Raw genomic sequence first — 15758 nt, 5'->3', positions numbered from 1 at the left:
GAGGCTGAGGCAGTAGGATCGCTGAAGCCCAGGAGTTTGAGGTTGCTGTGAGCTGGGCTGTTGCCACGGCACTCACTCTAGCCAGGGCAACAAAGTGAGACTCTGTCTCAAAAAAAAAAGGATACTTGCCTTGGTTCACATAGCTATTTAGAGATAGATATGGGATACAAACATGAGTTTATCTGATTTCAGAGCCCAATTTCTTGATCGCTACCTTATCCTATTCATAGATAACAACTGTAAAAATTGTAAAAAAAATTGCATCTTTCTACAGCCTCTCTTTATATGCTACACTGTCATCTCTCCCTAACAAAACTACTATCAAGATACATGAGAAAATCAGAGTTGTTTCATAATCATTTCTGGCTCATCCTAGTGGCTCATGTATATCCATAATGTTCCTAACTTCACTAGGGCCTGGCTTTTCCTTCCTACTGGCCACCCTAACCCTACTTCCTACCTCTTCTCTCAGTACAAGGCACTGTCTCTGCATGAGGCTTAGGAGACAAAATGGAGATGAGCGAGGCAGGCTACATTTCTCTTTCCTGTCCCATTCCTTTACTCTTCCATACTACTGTCACTGAAGGATAGGCAGGCATGTTAGGTTTTACTGAAGAGTTGGAGATAATTAAAGGAAATAGATGACACATCTAAATCTGGTTGCTACATATGACTGTTTGTTTATTCTACTGGCAAGGCACAGGAAGGTTAAAGCCTACTCAGAGCAATTTTTTTGTGGACTCTACCGGTTTCTAGCCCTGCCTCTCTGCAGATAGGTGTTCCTTCCTCTCAAAGAGGACATTTTTCCTTAAAACTCTCAGTTTGAGTATCTACCCACTTTGGGAAACCCTGCCTTATACCCACAGAAATCTGACCATGTGATTTGGACCCCAAAGTTCATGTGTTGAAAACTCAATCCCTAATGCAATGGTGTTAAGAAGTAGGACCTTTAAGAGGGCAGAGCCCTCATGACTGGATTAATGACATTTTTTACAGGAGTGGGTTTATTATTGCAAGAGTGGACTAATGATAAAAGGATGAGTTTAGCACCCTTCCCACTACCGCTGCGTCTCCCACTTACTCCTGCACACGTACTCTCTTGACATTCTGCCTTCCACCATGGGATGGCACATCCCTTGCGGGATGCTAGCTTCTCAACCTTGGACTTCCCTGGCTCCAGAACTGTAAGAAGTAAATCATTGTTCTTTATAAATTACCCAGTTTTAGATATTCTGTTATAGCAGCAGAAAACAGACTAAGGACAGCCCCCAAGTGCTCTCCTTACTTGTGTGAGAAGCAAGCACATCTGTTAATTCCTTGTAGTTCTCAAATAAATAACTACTGAATAAAACATAGATATTCACATATACCTCCCTCAGATAAGCATTAAATCTTAGAAACAGCAAACTGTAACTCAATTCAGCATTTTCCTTCACTTGTTGTGAAGAATATTTTATATATGAAAAGAGATCAGAATAGAATTCCTGTGAGCAATAGCAAAAAGGGAGCATAAAGACTTGCCAGGAGGAGGAACTACTTACACTAAAATTTTCCTCTAGCACCTGATATTGTTACCAGTAGAAAAATCTTCTCCCACCATAAAAATCATCTTCTACCATTTAATTAGAGAAATACGAAATAAAGGATAATGATGGCATAGTAATTTCTTTGGGAATAAATTATTTCTAGTGAGATTTTTGTTTTATTTCCCTTTGATAGTATTCTCTGAATGATTGCTGGCACTGACTTTTGTTTCAAAATATATGTTTTTATCACATAAAATATGTCTTAAATTCCTAGTTTCATATGGTAATTAAAATAAGAAATATTTTTCATTTTACTTAACTGATTTGAAACTAGGATAAGTTAAATCCCCACTGACATAATACATATAGAGGGAAGAATTGATGAGTAAATATTAACAGAAAGAGAGATGGTGCAAAATAGAGGGATTGGCGATATATTATGTTTTTCAAGGAATGAGCCCTATCATATCATGCTAACAGATTCTTACTTTATTCATTGTATTATACATCCTATTATTATTTCTATATATGTTTTATTTATTTTATTTTAATGTAAGTTTCTTGAGGTAAGAGACAGAAATAATGTGCTATGGTTTTGAGGTGTTTGCTAAATATTTGGTTCTTTATTAATTTTCTTTTTATTCAGCAGGATATACTCAAGGCACTTAGGGTTTTAGAAAAGGACAAAGGGTAGCCATATTACAATAAACTAAAAAGAAATAGGTGAGATTAATTAATTCTTGAATGTTTAATGATGCATTTCTTATACCCAAAATATTATTTCAAGATTTAATCAATATAATAAAATTATTGATATTTTACATTCATTTATACTGAGTCTTAAAAGTCCAGTTTGTATTTTACACTTAAAGTACATCTCAGTTTGGACTAGCCAGAGTGAGATAAAGGATTCAGATATAGTTGGTAGGGGAGGAAGAAGATACTCAGGTTCTATGGTGTCTAACACACCCGCTCTTAGCCACATGTGGCTGCTGGGCACTTGAAATTTGGCTAGTCCAAATTGCTAGTGTCTATTGAGATATAGTCAAATGAATTATATTTTGAAATAACATTTGGGGTATAATAAATATATTTTAAAGCCAATTAATCTTACCTGTTGTAGTTTATTTTAAATGGCTACTAGAAAATATTAAAATTTAAGATTTAAAATTACTTATGTGGCATGCCTTTGTGGCTCATATAGTATTTCTATTGGACAGTGCTGCTCTGTATATTTTCTAGAATTGACCTTATATTAAAAAATCTCTTACCTTGAAGAACAGCTTATATAGATATATGTTGGGAAATTCGCATCTTACAAAAGCAAATATTTTTTCTCTCTCAATTTACTCTTAACCATCTGACCATAGAACCAAGAAACGCTTATTTCTTAGTTTATAAGTCAGAGATAGCCACCAACTGGTCTTGTAAATCTCAATAACAGGGGCAGTAATACTTATTTGGATCAGAGAAAATCTTTCCAATTACTGTGATTATAAAACAATTTATAAAACACAAATATTTTTTAGGGAAAAATGTTTTTAAGCCTTCATAGTAATATATAAAAAATTTAAAATATCCTCTAAAAAATGTTTTTTTTCCAAATTGTTTAAAAATGTATTTGTTTATTTTTTAAAAGACAGACTTTCAGTTTCATTTTTAAACCCAGGTGACATACTAATTCATACTGCAGCCATGTTGTGGTCACTGCTATAAACTTCAATAATTTTTTTTTTTTAATATGGAACACTTCACGAATTTGCGTGTCATCCTTACGCAGGGGCCATGCTAATCTTCCCTGTATCGTTCCAATTTTAGTATATGTGCTGCTGAAGTGGGCACTTCAAGAACTTTTTTTCCTGACTTACTAGGGTAATGTAAGAAAACTAGTTTTGAGTAGCTAGCTGAAATGAATTTTATGAAAATGCCTATCTGCATTCTTCTTTGTAATGTTTTAAACTTTTAGACATTATAGAATCTTTCCTTTAATCTGTTTCTCAAGATACACTATTCATAGCATTGTTTTGGCTAGGACTAAGAACAATTTACCAATTAGTTTGAGTGTTGGGTTTCTGATTTTATTTGACTAGAGTAAATGGATTACATTACTTTGAGTACTAAGTAACTAATTTGCTAAACATATGTTTTACTCATTTTCTTACACTTAATGTCAATGTTTCATAGATACAATCAGATAATAATTGAGACATATCAATAAATAGAAACTTTATGTAAGGTATTAATATATTTCCTCTTTTAAATACTTTGTAGTCATAGAGACCTTCCACTTGTTTTTAGACCTTAACTACTACAGTAATGTTTTTTAACTACAGAGCTATTGGCATTTGGGACAATTTATCATTTTGTTGTGCTCTCTTGCACACTGCAGAACCTTTAGCCTTTCCTGTCTTTACTCACAAAATGAGAGTAACAAGTACCCTGTCTTCCCCAAGTTCCCAGTCAGTAACACAACTCCAAACTCCCATCCTTACACATTTCCAAACACCAGCTAGCCGGTGCCATTCCAGTAAACCACCTCAGACGTTTTGTTATTACTTCTCTGATAGTCTTTAATCTTAGTTTCCCATATAAAATATTATGAATCATCATAAAATACTATGTATTACTACGAAATACTATGAAAAACTATGTCTTTCAATTTGCCTATCATTTGTTGTGCACTTACTATGTGCCAGGCACTATTCTAAGTGCTTTATGTGGAATAACATCTCCTCCCAACAATGTTATAGATTCCATATCACTATTATCCTTATTTTACAGATAAGGAAATTGGAGGCAAGCGAGGTCAAGTAACTTGTCCAATGTACCCAACTAGAAAATGGCGCAGCCCCAGTTGAATCAGGAAGCCTGGATCCAGAGCCTCAGCTTAGAACCAATCTTTTTTACTTATAAATTCTTAAAAAAGTATTAAGAAAGGCAAACCTGAGCACCATTATGTTTCTCTGTTGTTTAGGTTCTATTAGAAGTTTTACTTACACATACCCTTTAAGATGGGGCCCATATGTCATGGTAATGCTAAACACGTAATTGGTAGTCAGAAATAGCTCATTCCTAAAAGTCAGAATCCAATTATTATTTTATTGTCCCTATCTCTTCATGCTAAATTCTTTACCAAGTCAGGAGTAGGGAAGGCAAGTTATCAGTAACGTGTTATAAATATGTACCTTTACATGAATGTGAAAGAAAAAAATATTTAAGTTGCCATCCACAGTCAGTGCAAAATCATGAGTCATTTTCTCATGCATTTAATTTTTCAATTGTTTTATATTATACCATGACAGCATTTCCAAGCATTCAACCATTTCTAAAGTATAGTATGATTTTGAATGACCTGTAACAAAACCTAATATGTAATTGTGTTTGAAATACAACTACAGTTTGTGTTTTGTTAGGGAAATTTATTAAACTTGCTTTTCACTGTAATTTAGTGATCTGTGTTGGGAAATGAAGCTCATTTGAATTTTTAACATGTAAAACAACAGCTCTTTGAGGTATACGTGAATTTAAAGCACGTATCTGTCTATATCCATGTTGCTACCCAAGCAAGTACATTAATTCTTTACAAAGTGGCCATAGATTCCACACAAAGATAGGAATTTAAACAAAAGACAAATTTCCTTCATTTTTCAAGGAACATAATTATGAAATTATTTTTTTTGTTTAATCTACATAGCTGCTAATTATTTCATTAGTTTTATTCATTACATAATTTCTACCTGAATTACCATGTGAAAACTTTCTTTGGTAATGTGTGCCTGGAAGAATTTTATTCCTCCTCAGATGATGATATAACTCCTCCATTTTGTTACTAAAAGCTGTGTAATTTAACCTCTCCGTTTTGCCTAGGCTGATAGGAAGCACTGGGCAAAAAGCATAAAGACACAAATTTATTCAAAGTGACCATGTTCATCTTAACTATATATTCCTTCTTCATGATATGCTATTTTTATTTTACCAAACTATTTTATATGTACTCTGTTGAAAGTTATTTCAAAACATTTTTGGAAAATAACACAAATAAATTCAATATTTATTTATAGGGAGCCAGTGGAATTTCTTAAGAAAAAAAGAAAGGGGTGAAGCAAGTAAGGAAGGAAGGAAGGAGTGTAAATCTGTTTCTAAATATTTTAGTTCACCAAAACTTGGTAAGGAACCCTTTAGGAACAAAATCTAACGTATTAACTGTTTGTTCCACCAACGTGTTTAACTGATAGATCTATCATTCTCTCACCCATTAACAGAGAAGACTCTTACAGAAATGTACACATTCTGTATTAATGAAGAAAAACAGCTGATCTGCTCTTAAGAGAAAGCAATTATTATTTAGTCCAATGAATCAGCTGGTGTATCTGCCCACCTACACCTCTATCAGCAGCTAGTAAAAATGTAGTGCATGTTGAAGGCATCAGCAACAAATTTGTTTTTGAATTGCACGCTGCTGTATCAAGCTCACTTTTAATAACATCTTCCTGTGAAATGACAGGTTAAACTATGTGTCCTCTGGAATGATATGTAGGAAGGATTAGGTCCCCATTGTAAAATCTCCCCAATGTTTAAATCACTGCCAACACTGAAATAACAGAAAAGCAAATGGTGACACTACTTAAAATATAGGTATATGCATAAGTCTAAAAAGAAATTTAAAGCATTCTTATATTTAAACTATTTGCGTTAATTTTTCTTTCAGTTGTTTGGGAGTGGGGGTTAAAATGTGTGCCTCACAAATGTTATATTCACAAGAACAATGAGAGATTTTGTAGCCCATTAAAATACATGATCATACTAAAACAGAATTTCAGTTTGAATGTGACATTTCAGTAAAAACTCTTAATGCTCACTTAACCAGCAAATCCAATTAAGCACAGATCGTATTTCTACAGCATCCCAATTTTTTTAGCTCTTAATATTACATAAATTTCATTATCTCCTTTCTAGGAATTGTACATAACTATAATGAGTTTCTTTCAGTTAAAAAAATAATTTTCTAAAGGTTTAATTACTCTGATTCATGCTAATATAGATTCATGAGAAATTAAGGTGTTTTATATAATTATGGTTTTAAATTTTCAAAAAAGCTTATAAGGTTATGTCCTCTGACTATCCATACTCTTCCATAAACCTCACAATAGACTAGATAACACTGTCATATACTTCAAGAGAACCTGTTAACATTCCTCATACTTAAAGTTTCTTGTTTTATATTAGCTATCATGTATAAACTATAAACTTCTTAAGGGAAAGAACTATATATTTCAATTTACCTATCAAATCTTCAACCCTATTATAGTACATGGTACAGAGTGGTTCTTAAGAAAGTTTTGTTGAATAAAGGAATAATTGTGTTTAATGCATGAATTAATAAATCTCTATTTTACAAACAGTGAATTTAAAACTTTAATAATAAAGATGTGTGTAATAGGAGCAGATTGCTTCTGGAGGAACTTCTTAAACAATTGGAAAATACTTTCACTTGCTAGAAAAGACAACCGGGTAAAACTCACTGTGAAAATAAGTCATATTTTGAAGTCCATATGTAATCTGCTACTGAAGTTTAAGTAAGTGAGATTTGTAATAATAGAAATAAGTTTTTTAGCAAAATACTGGAGTACTAACTCCAGTAAGTACTAAAGCCTAGGTCCTTTAAAATGACTATTTTTGGTTTTTATAATCTTTTCAGATGTCACAGACATAGGACTGTTGGCGTTGACAACAGTGTTGTAGCATTTCCGGATTTCTTGTTTCCAGGAATTCCAGTATTCCCAAGAGAAAATTTTAATTTCTTTGCATGTAGATATTTGTGAATCTTCTGAAGCATATGTTTATATAACATATGAGATAAAAATCACATAGTAATTAGAACAAAACAATATAATTTTGTGTTATGTACTTACTATTAACTCCCTCACCCTTGGCCTAGATGTTCCTTGCTGTGTTTCCCTTTAGTGTGACTGTGTAACTTGTCTCCTGGCTCTGATTTTCTCAAACAATTGCAGTCTAGTTTCTGCCCCCATGATTTCATTGATATTTCTTTCATAAATTAAGCTACTAATTCCATGTTACTAAATATAATAGATACTTTAATCCTTCATTGTATTTGACCTCTTAACAGCATCTGCTACCAATAACTTAGAAATAGACTCTTGTTTCAGGAGGAACAACATATTGTCCTGGTGTTCTGCCTGCATCTTCTGGCCTTACCTTATCAGTGTCTTGTGTTTTATCCTTTACTCCTTTCTCTTCCTAACTGTTGGCAGCCTCTGGGATTCCATCCTTAGGATTTGCTTTTCTTATCTTTCAATACCCTCTTTGAGTTATGTTGCGTACTCTTAAGGCTTCCAGTATTACAAATATGTTAATGACTCTCATGTGGTTATTTCTATCTCAGTTTTCTCATTATAGCTTAGACTCCATCTGCCTATTGAATATTTCCACATGAAGATCTAGTTTTATCTTAAACTCACATATGCCTCCCCATAGTCCTCCTCGTTATTCAAACATACAGCTCCCTTTGTGGTACCTACCTTAATGTACCACATACTATACACTCAATATTTTTCACTTCTCTCACTTCCATTACCACTAATTTCAGTCCTACATCACATCTCTTGTTTGTAATATGCAACTTTTTAGCTGGTGTCCTTTCTTCAACTTCATGTTCTCCAGTCTAGCCTCTGTATTTCAGTTATCTTTCTAAAATGCACATTTAGGCATGGTATTTCTGTGCTTATACTGTCTCAATGATTTTTTATTACACTCAAGGTAAAGCCCAAACTTCTTACAAGTCCTATCATATTCTCATCCTTGCAAATAACACAATTTCTTGATACCCCTCCCTATTATTCTAAAATCCAACTATATTAACCTAAAATCCCTATGTTAATATACTTTGGCTTAGTTTGTTTTATGCAACTATAAGAGAATACCACAAACTAGGTAATTTATAATGAACAGAAATTTATTTGGTTTATGGTTTTAGAAGCTGGGATGTCCAAGAAAGGGGCCATATCTGATGAAGGCCTTTTGTTTTGTTGTAACACGGTAGAAGGCATCACATGGAAAGAGACCAGGTGTGAGAGAGGAAGAGGGGCCCAAACTTGCTTTTTATAACAAACCCATTCTTGCAATAACAAGCCTACTCCAGTGATAACAACCTTTATCCATTCATGAGGGTGTAGGCTTCATGACCTAAGTATCTCTCCTTAGGCCATATCTCTCAACACTGTTACATTGAGGATTGAGTTTCCATCACATGTACTTTAGAGGACACATTCAAATCATAGCAGACTTCTTTGGTTTTATTTATATGCTATTTATCTCTGCCTAGGCTGCTGGCCACATCTACCTGTCATTTACCTAGCACTGAGTAGGTACTCACTAAATATGTATTGAACAAACATCAGCTAATAGACTATATGTAAAATAAAATGTTAATTCCATTGGGAAAACAAAATCCAATAAAGTAAAGCTTATTTCTTTAAGGAAAATTTAAAGGGTGTCAAAAAATAGTTGCATTTTAAGGAAAGAGAGACATAAACTTAAATAAATCAAACATTTTTTAGACCAAAAGAACCCCTTTCAATAAATATATAAGATGTTGAAAAATTATTCATCAAGTATGAGATTACCTTTAATAAAAGTCAAAATGTTCTTATGATCTGAATATATGAGAAATAACTTTTAATTCTTGTGTTATATTTTCAGGAAGAAAGTTAGAAAATCTATAGTGAAGGTATGATTATAGCTATTGAACTATTTTTCCATGAGTAAACATGGAATCAGAATTTGAAAAAGCACTTGCATACATGTATGTAATATGAATGTAACAGGACATTTTTTTTTATTTCAGAAATTATGGGGGTACAAATATTTTGGTTACATAAATTGCTTTTGTACCATTCGATTGCCCATCCCCCAGATACAAGACATTTAGTTAGATAATGTTTATAGCTAAAACAGTTCAGTATTCAAGTCAAGCCCTATTACTCCCTAAGCATATCCACTTAAATTGGGACTTGAATACTACTGACTGTTGGAATTGGATGATATCCCTTTTCCCACATTTCTATTTGCATTAATTAATTGATGAACTTTTTTACTCTAACCAGTGCAGTTTAAGTGTATGCAAATATGCATAACGGAATGGAGCAGCTTTCAGCTGTTACTAGTTACCAGGAAGAAAACAAAAGGACCTGGAAAAGAATCTCACTAAAAGATAATATTTTTTTGTAGAATAATTTATTTTAATATATAACATCATTTATATAATTTACCATTCTTGATAGTTTATTATTACATTATTTACCATAACCATAACCATGAACATATTTACTCCATGTAACTAAAGCAGTGAAATGAATGAAGATGTTCTCTTTGGCATATCAAAAATGTTCATGAAGGTGCTTCTATCCAATACAGGCAGATTCCAAGGGCAAAGAATATGTATACTATAATTCTTCTCTTTTATGGGTTTCTTAATTTAATGGAAAATATTTGGTAGAATAATTTATTTTAATATGCTTTTATAAACTTTTAATACTATATTTATAAACTGATTAAGAACATAAGCAGGACACACATTTTTCAGTTATATTTTACTATATTTTTATGGTAAAACTTTGTGTTAGATTGAGAGGCAGAAATTTAAGGATTAATAAATATTTCAGGAAAGGAGACTCCAGAAATCACTGCTGTGAATATCAGAGACCTTCTGCTTGCTGTCCACTTTCACTTTTCCCACAAATTAATTTTTTTCTTTGGTTTTTCTATGGATAGTTTTTTTTACTGGTTTTGAACTATAAAAATGGATGGACAATTCACCCAAGTCTTTAATTTCCTAGGCTCCCGGAAGACATAAATTCTGATGCAGGTTGTATTATAAGATTCTGAAATGTTTGCATTTCTGAGAACACATGATTAAGCAGACATAAATCACTCCTCAAAAAATATGGGAATGTTGATTTCCCCAAAGTGGTAGGTTGGGTTATTGTTCCCAATTCTTTACTCCCTTTCTGTAGAAGAATTATTAATTCACACTGTGTGTGTTACTTTGCAGTTCTATAAAAGTCTCACTGGAGTAGGTCAGGTATATTTTCCCTGCAGCATTGGCTTTGAGCTTCACCATGCAGCTTACCTTGGCCAATGGAATATTAGTGGATGTAACAAGAACAGAGAATTTATGTGTGCATCCATGCTTTGGCTTGCCCTCTCGCACTTCTGCCATTGGCCATTGGCCATGAGAAGATGATGCCTGGAGGAGGTATAGTTCAACTGTGAGAAGGCATAGGGAGTAACCTGAACACAAACCATGGCCTAGGGCCAAGCTCAGAACATCTCAATTGGCCTAGCAGGTTTGTACATACCCAGAGGCTATGTATAGACCAGTAAGTGAGAAATAAATGCTTACTGTTTTAAGCCACTGGGATTTAGGCAGTTGAAGTTGTTATATAGAAGTACTGCAGCAAAAAACCTGTCTGATGCACCTAGTATCATCCTGTCCTTGGTATTTACTGATATATCTCTCTTAATAACTCTTTTATGATGTTCAATCACATTTCAGAGTATTTGAAGGAAAATAATTTTGTAGGGAAGCTTTCACTTTTTACATAAAATATATTACAAAATGCCATATATTTTAAAAAGCTTGAAATAAATTGAGTTGTACTTTGTTTAAAAATTAATTTGAAATCAATTTATAAAATGCTTATTTTTAGTAAAAGCCTAGATAAACAATATTCTTAGCAGAAAACAATTAGGTTAAAGATGTCACTTTCAAAATTTCGATTCATATCACACATAGTTCAGTTGCTTGTAGGAAATCCATATTTTCTTAATCTTAAGTTCTATTTTAAGCCAGCTTTTCTTAGGACACACTTTAATATTTGAAGTTAAATTTTAGTTAAATTGAATTGGCATACTTTATTTTCTATTTGATAATTTATTAAAACTAGGGTTATACTAGTCACATTAAATTTTTTCTAAAAAAATAGACAAAATGTTACAGAACAAAACAAAACCACAAAACCAAGAAGAAACAAATAAGCAAAAATAGATGAAATATGTTTTGGATTAGTAGTAGGTACTTTGGGTTACTGACTAAACTCTGTGTCTGATTGGGACCACTTTTGCACTTGTATAGCATTTCTGTGAGATTAGGCAAGTAAATGATTCAGGAGGGAGTGACCGTCTTGTCATCTTTGGACTATCTGGACCCTTACAGTTTAAGTTCATGCTTCAGACATTAGGAAATGTGTTCTTCAGAAAAAAAATCCATACTATAAATGTAAGTAAATAATACTGTGAAAGGACTTCCACTAGTTCGGTGCAAAGGCACTATATAAATCCAAAGTACCATAATTAATAATTTATATTTGCTACAGTGCTTTCCTCTGGGGATCTCTTGAAGCACTTTACAAAACCTTATAAATATATTTATTTTCATAGATAGTGGAAGCTGTATTCTAACCCATTAGTGTGTCACATTTAATTAATGTGCCACTAGATTTACACATCAAGAACCAGGACAAATAACTCTCTACAGAGTGATAATTTAACAGCAGAGTCATGACACTTCTCAGTAGAAAGAGCGATTCAGCATTATCTTCTAATGCCAGCTCCAGACTGATTATGCTCATTCTAACTGGGGCACAATTTAGACCACTGTCAGGGTTCCATAATTTTCAGGGGCTGAACACCAGAACGATATCCTTGAAATTGGAATTTTCAGGGATTACTTCATTCTCTTGCCCCCTTTGTTCCTTTCTCTGACAAACTCCTGTTGTAGCTTGCAGATCTGAGTTTTAGGCCACAGTTAGAAACTACCCTCCTGGTTTGAATTTCGATTAGTTTCATTCTGCCTTAGGAAGACAGTGTCATTTAGAGAAAGTGCTAGGGGTTAGGTATATATAAACCCTTGTTCCAGTGCTGACTTTGCTCTTGGGGGAATGAGAAGGAGGAGGAAGAGGGAAGCAGAACAGTGTAATGGGGTTGAAATAGTACCTACCCTTTAGGGTGGTTGTGTGAATTAGTGATTAAAGCACTTAGAAGATGTTTGACATACTGCAGGCACTACAGAAATGCCAATTCTTATCATTATTGGTGTGGTCTGATTTGCAGGCTCATGCACTTGTATAATAATTCTGTGTTGAGGGCTGTACAATTACTGTTTCAAGTGTCTTGAGGATTATCTTTGAATGATATTTATTCATTGATTGTTTTCAGCACACTTGATAATTCTTATCTGTATTTAATTTTCTAATTTTTAGTATTCTTGTAAGAGGTTCATATCAGAATTCTGTTGGCTTCATAAAATGAATTGGTAGTGCTCCCATTTTTCTCTATTGTGGAAAAATTTGTATAAGATGGGCATTAACACTTCCTCACATGTTTAGAAGAATTCATGATTGAGACCATCTACTCATGAATATTACTTATGGGAACATTTTTATTTCTAGATTCAATATCTATAATTTTTATAGTGCTTTTACTGTTTTCTATTTTTTCTTGTCTCCATTTGGTTGACATTTTTTACTAGTCACTTTCTATTCCACCTAATTTTTGAAATGTGGAGTCCTAAAGTTATTCATAATATCCTCTCATTAGCTTTTAAACCTTTCTTTTTTTATGCTACTGTTGGTTATTTGTGCCTTTTATTCTGTGTTCTTAATTACGGTTGTAACGGCTTATCCATTATTTTAGTCATTTCAAAGAACAATTAAGTCTATTGTTTCTCCATTTTGTGCTTGTTTCTAAATTAATGATTTTGCTTTTATATTCCATATTTTAAAAACATTATTGTTAATTCTCTAGCTTTTCTGAGATCCACATTAGTACATTGGGTTGCAACCTTTCTCCTTTTTATGATGTACATTTAATGCTACAAAACACCCAGGAAGTATTGATTTAGCTACCTCTCACAAAGCTTTAATATGTTCAATTTTTATTATCATTAATTTCAAAATATTTTCTACTTCCAATTGTACTTTTTTCTTTCATCTATGGATTTATGGGTTTTGTAGAAGTACATTAATTAATTTCCAAATGGTGGTTTCTAGATATCACTTTTGTTATGGATTTCTAGCTCTGTTCCACTGTGCTTAGAGTACATGATCTGTACAGTTTAAATTTATTGAAAATTTGTTTACACTTGCTATATGGCTTAAAATATAGTCAATGTTTACAGATATCTCAAGTGATATTGAAAAAATGGTATGTTTTGTTGCTGGATAAAATATTCTATATATGTGAATAAAATCAAACTTGTTAAGGGTGTTATTCAAATATTTTACATCCTTACTGATTTTTTATTTACTTGCTATAATATTTATTGAGAGATATTAAACTCGTCCACTGTGATTATAAATTTGTCTATTTTTCTTTTCAGATCTACATATTTTTGTTTTATATAATTTGAAGCTTTGGTTTTATAGGCATCAAATTTAAATTTGTTATGTTTTTCTTGCAGATTGACTTCTTTATCACTGTAAAATGCCATCAGTACCTCTAATAATGCTTCTTGCATTTCTGTCTAATTTGTATATTATTATAGTTACACCAAAATTTTTTGAATAGTATTTGTAGAGTGTATTTTTGTCTATTCATTCACATCCAACTCTTCTGCTCCATCAGTCTTTGTCTTTTATAAATGAAGGACATAGTTCACTTACATGTAATGCAGTTAATGTTACATTTTGTTTTAAATTTATAATTTTATTGTTTTCTATTTTCTTACCTTTTTTCTATTTTTAATATCTTGTCTCCTTTTAGATTTCTTTTTATTCTAATTTTAAAGTTATATTAGCTCAGAAATTATGAATGCTTATTATGTATACTTTTATGATTATTGTATATATTATTGCATATATAAAATATGCATTCTTAACTTACCAAAATCTAATATTAATTATTTTTCCTAACCTCTTTCCAGGTGATACAGGAGTTTTCACAGCACTTATTTCATTGAATCCTTTCACACTTATGAGCCATTCAAGTTTTAATATTTAGTTCTATATATATTTTGTTCTAAATTTCACAGAATATAATTACTATTGTTTTATAAAGTTATTGTGTATTTATATTTAAGAATAATATTTACCCTTTTTTTTTATAATCTTATATGCGTGGTCATTTTCTTTCTCCTTTTAAAACACCCTTTGCTATCCTCCTTGAGTTAGGATCTGTGGTGACAAAGCATTTTATTTTTCTATAAATAGAAAATATCTTTGATTCACCACCATTCTTGAATATATTTTCTCATAATATTTTATTTTGGTTTGACAGTTATTCTATTTTGTTCTTTGAAAATAAGATTGTACTGTATTCAGATTGAATTTTTTTTGTTGAGAAATCAGCTGTCAGTCAAATTCTTACTCTTTTGAAGGCAAACTGCACTTTTGTACTGGATACTTCAAAGATTTTCTTTTAAGCTGTTTTACCTTAGCCTGATGAATATTTCAAAAGTATTCATACTCTTTTAGTGACTCCTTTACCTTTTCTGGAACTGGCAGACACTGTTAGAACCCCAAATATCAAGCTGTCTGTAATGTCCTTCCCTAAGATTTTGGTCTTTTAATTATCCCCTTGTTATCTCTATGCTGATATTAGGTAATGGCATTTGTATTATTACATATACCTTTTAAAAGTGTTCTCAGTGAAAGGGTTGTTTAAAATTACACACCTGCCAATACCTGAGGTAGGAGTCTTTGGATAAATTTTAAAGATATAATGTTGAACAAAAGAAGCTAGAAAGATTAGGATATATACCATATTATTCCATTTATAAAAGTTTCAAAAGAACAGAAGTATTTATTTATGGTGTAAAATTATAAAGAAAAGCAAATATACTAACATCATAACTGTTAGAATAACTTCTAGGATGAAAGAAAAATATTAAATGTCAGTTTTGAGAAAATTATTGTGCACTGGTAAGTTTTATGTCTTGACTTAAAGTGGGATGCGTTTCAATTTGTTAAAAAAGAAATTGTTAACCAAAGAAGGGAAATACCTTGATAGTTAAAGCTATAAAACATTAATGAAAGAAATTAAAAAGGAAACAGAAAGTGGAAAGCTATATCATGGTTATAGATTGAAAAAATTAATATTGTTAAAATGTTCATACTATGCAAAGCAATCCAAAGACTTAATGTAATCCCTATCAAAATACCAATGAGAATCTTCACAAAAATAAGAAAAATACTAAAATTCATGTGGAATCAT

At 32.2% G+C, this 15758-nt stretch overlaps 1 non-coding gene across 1 annotated transcript; it reads right to left on the bottom strand.

The window, feature by feature from the left end:
- Positions 1-3261: 3261 nt before the first annotated feature.
- On the bottom strand, positions 3262-3368 carry LOC123631101. The gene has a single exon (XR_006732976.1). It is a non-coding gene; the product is annotated as a U6 spliceosomal RNA (small nuclear RNA).
- Between the last annotated feature and the right edge of the window lie 12390 nt (positions 3369-15758).

Source organism: Lemur catta, chromosome 1 (genome assembly GCF_020740605.2).
Source record: "Lemur catta isolate mLemCat1 chromosome 1, mLemCat1.pri, whole genome shotgun sequence".
Taxonomy (NCBI): Eukaryota; Metazoa; Chordata; class Mammalia; order Primates; family Lemuridae; genus Lemur; species Lemur catta.
Note: the sequence above shows the minus strand (reverse complement) of the source record. Positions and strands in the feature narration are given on the sequence as shown.